This window comes from Scomber japonicus, chromosome 6 (assembly GCF_027409825.1).
Source record: "Scomber japonicus isolate fScoJap1 chromosome 6, fScoJap1.pri, whole genome shotgun sequence".
In the NCBI taxonomy this organism is placed as follows: domain Eukaryota; kingdom Metazoa; phylum Chordata; class Actinopteri; order Scombriformes; family Scombridae; genus Scomber; species Scomber japonicus.
In genome coordinates, this window is record NC_070583.1 from 6,786,782 (window position 1) to 6,791,136 (window position 4,355).

Here is a 4,355-nt window from a genome sequence, read left to right on the forward strand (position 1 = left end):
TCTCCAGGACTTCAGGGTTATCCTGGCTTGAGCTTGAATACTTTTTGTTTTGTCTTTTTATTGAACATATTATTGCACATGTCAAAGAGTTACTACCAGTTCATAATAGAAAGCCTGCTTTACAACTGGGGGCAGTTGTTGGCATCATGGGAATTGTATTATCTAGTGATCCTGACCCAAAACAGGGACTTTAAGTTGAAATATCTGCTGCTTTGATTTACGCCTTTTTTTTTTCTTTTTTTTTTTTTTAAATCTGTCTTCCTAAATTCTCCCTTACACATGCACCAATCAGAAAACAGGAAATTCAATCTCAAAACCAGCTGAAATTTTGATTTTGGAAACTTCAGCTCATGAAAAATGTGTGTAATATTTTGTACATTCAGTAGTGGAGGGTGAATCCCCGCTGTGACCTGAGGCCTGAACGCATGAGGACGGTTAAAGAAATGTCTCGAGCTTTAAAAACAGACTGTAAAGTGCTCGGGCGTGTCCATCATCACATTGTGAATCTATTCATCTAAACCGTGAACGTGACAGTTTGTAGTTAACGGATAACGGGAGACTTTTTTTTGTTGTTGTTTAGTTGAACTGTTCCCGCAGGGAGCAGAGAGGACGACAAACTACGCTGTGATATTCGGAGCATGTGGAACTGTTGTTTAGTTTCATGTGTCGGTCAAGTGATGATAATTTATGGTCGTGGTGCCTGAGATAGTGACATGTTTACTTCTTTTAAAAAAGAAAAGAAAAAAGAAGTAGAAGACTAGTTAAAAGACCTTAATATATTATGTCCCCCTTGCCTTTTACTCCCCCTGCACATTTAACATGTGCAAACCAAACTATTCAACACTGGCAAGGCTGTTAAATCATGTCTGTTGATAGTAGATGGTATATACATTACTGTTGTTATCTATGTTGAAAAGAAAGGAAACTAAATATACTGTAGAGAGGATGCCTAAATGAAAAAAATACTATTGAAAATGAAACGGTATGAAAAAGAAGTACAGTTTTTACTTATTTTTGTCATTTTAGAAAATTTTATTGTCAGTTACATTTCAAATTGTATGGTAGTGATGTATCAATCTACCTTTTTCTTTTTTTACTGGTACAGCAGAACACACACACACACACACACACACACACACTATGATTCACCTAGCACTCGTGAGACTTGTTTTTTTTTAGAAAATAGATCCTGTTTCACACACACACACACACAGACACTCGCAGTCAATCAATACTCAGACCATACTGTGTTATTGGTACCCTGTATGTCTCATGCGTCACCTTCACGTATGAATTATATGGATTTTGTCAAATCTATTAAAAAAACAGAACTGTTAGAGTTTTTCGTCTGTTTCTTGAGCTCGGCGGGTTAAAAGAATGAAGGTTCCAGTGTTGAGAGAGACGCAGCAGTGATTACTGAACGCTGACTGGTTATTGCTACATTACTGACACTCACTAAAAGGAGGAGGGGGGGCATGTAACAGCAACAAGACAATCACAAAAAAAGTAAAAATTTTGTCCTAAAATTACACATAAAGTGGGACTCACTCACATTATAACACGACTAAAAAGTTTAAAAGCAGTAAAAAAGAAAAAAGAAAAAAAGAAAAAATTAAAAAAAAGAAGTAAAATCTAAGAAACAGTCTAAGAAGAAGAAAATAAACATCAGGATGTTTCTTTGACGCAGCGATTCTTCCAGGCGGGAACGTGAAAGAAGTCCAGTCACTTGGGGCTCTGCAGGATTTTACAGCTCGTTGATGGTGTCACCTGTAAGACAGAACAACACACTGTTCAATTATCTACACACACACACTCACACACTCACACACTCACACTGCTTGAGAAATTTGATCAAACTTTGATTTAAATTGTGTTATATAAAAAAGGGATAAAGTGAGTTTTGGAAAAGTATGATATCACAAAAAATAAATAAAGAATCACCTCTTAATATACAATATGATCATTTAAAACCAGTCAATTTATACCACATATTACTATAATTTAAAAACAACAGTCTCATAATGTAGCTGATATTTCTGTTCATTCCATTTTCTTTGACTAATCCTGTCACATATTACCATCAGGGGTGCATCTTTTTAATATAGCAGGTCAGGATATTTACTGAGAACACAGCTGTATAGGAGCTCAGCTGTGGTTCATGTGCTTTGTGTAAAGTGCAGTTAAAGAAAGAGCTGATGTTGAACTTGGATTATTGGTTGAAGAGTAGTTACTTTTGGAACGTCAAATTTTTTCTCCCAGATATTCATATTTGTGAAGCTTTTTCCTGCCACAGTAAAACATCAGAAGTATATTTTGTGTGTCTGAACAGGAACACCTTATAATAAATGCATCTTAACATGAGCCCAAACACACTGCTGCTTTTCTTTTAATTTAACCTGCACAAAACCTCACACACCTTTAGTCAATTTGGCCCACAGTGTTGTGATGAAACTCTGAATGTGGTATGAATAAAATGAAGAAATGTTACATACTCTCTGCACAGGGGGAGGTGTAGTCAGTGACCGCCTCATCACCTGCAAACATGATCAGAAACCCATTAGAATAAAACAGACACAACACATAGAACTTCATATTTAGAAACTTGATGAGGTTCTTACTTGTTTGGTAGTAATCGTACACTTTGACCACAGCTGGTTTCAGGTTCCTGACCTGCACGTCCTCCTCTAGTGTCACACTGTATATCTTATCTTCATCTTTCTTCAGCTGCAAACAAACACTTTTACCACCAGATGTCACTGTAGTGCAGCGTCATGTCACATCTACGTAAGGCTATAGCCTTACTTTGATGAGATCAATGTGTGGATGACTCATCAAATCGCAACTGATTAGTCTACATCTAAGTAAGGCTATAGCCTTACCTTGATGAGATCAATGTGTGGATGACTCATAAAATTACAAATACTGATTAGTCTACATCTAAGTAAGACTATAGCCTCACTACAGTCCCTATGTGGCAGGTTTAGCGCTGCTTCACCTCCACTCAATTCATTTCACATGGGCCTGATTGCACAGTGGGGCCTGACGTTCACTTGGCGAGGGCTCTCTGGCGTGCTCGGGTCTTTGGCACCAAACGGTGACTTTGAAGGTAAGCATGGGTGCTGCTATATACAATTTATTTTTATAAGGCATAATGGTGTGATAGCTGCTGTTGTGTGACCATTTTACAGCGGTGTCGGCCGTGCCGATTTGGTGTGCAGCTTGTGGGGATTTTGAAGAGCGTGGTGTCTGCTCTCTGCCCTCATCGTGAAACGGTGATTGTGTGTTGGGCGAGGTGCTTCGCTCGGGTAAGTCTGTCATTATTTATTAATACAATCTGCTAACTTTAGTAGCCGTATATTAAAGGCCACAGTTTGCGCCTCCTCTCTTCCTCCGGCGCTCGGTGTGAGGCTGCAGTGCGCAGCCCGGTGACGTGCGCCACTATCTGGGCATCCTGAAGGACGGCTTTTCACGGCCTCCAGCCCTGGTGCTGTCGCTCCGTTTCTTACTGCTATTGCTGCCCGCCGTAACCCTTTTCTGAATGCTGTATGTTATAGCCTAGTGTTATGTTCCTTAATAAAGGCTTGAATTATTCATTTATTTCATTTTATTTTCATTTTCTTAACAATTAAGATGCTGCATGTGTTTATCCAGTCGAGTTCGTTAATCATTGATAAGTGTGCATCTCTCCCCCGACCATCCCAACAAAAATCCCGCCCCCCCCTCTCAGAAAATAGTTCCGACGTCCATAGTGATGGTTCCCCTCTCACTCCCCTTCATTTGGCGTGACACGTGGTGGTTTGGTTTGTAGTGGTTTTCTTTGATTGGAGTTGTATCTGTATCTCCCCCCCCCCTGGTTTTGTTTAGTCTGTACACTCAAACTAAATCCTAGACCTGTTCCTGTTATTTATTTGTTTATTTTTGTTACCGCAATTAATATTATTTTGTTGTTTGGCACTCAGGCTGTGTACGTATGGCACCTGTTATTTTAATTACCGCAAATCTTTTAATTAATAAATCTTTGTGTATATTTGGAAGTCTGTCTCCTGTCCTCTCTGTGAAACGAATCTGTGATCTGCTGTTGGTTGGTGTATTTCCTGGGTACATCCTTACTACAGCCCCTACATCTAAGCAACATTATAGCCTTACCTTGATGAGATCAATGTGTGGATGACTCATAAAATCACAACTGATTAGTCTAAATCTAAGTATGGCTATAGCTTTACTACAGCCCCTACATCTAAGTAACGCTATAGCCTTACCTTGATGAGATCAATGTGTGGATGACTCATAAAATTACAACAACTGATTAGCCTACATCTAAGTGAGGCTACAGCCTTACTACAGCCCCTACATCT

General features: G+C 39.2%; 1 long non-coding RNA gene across 1 annotated transcript; it reads right to left on the reverse strand.

Annotated features, from left to right (window-relative positions):
- Positions 1-271: 271 nt before the first annotated feature.
- Positions 272-2,738, reverse strand: LOC128360229 (uncharacterized). Its single transcript, XR_008321481.1, has 3 exons — positions 2,619-2,738; positions 2,493-2,534; positions 272-1,767 (listed from the first exon to the last, which is right to left on the reverse strand). It is a non-coding gene; the product is annotated as an uncharacterized LOC128360229 (long non-coding RNA).
- Between the last annotated feature and the right edge of the window lie 1,617 nt (positions 2,739-4,355).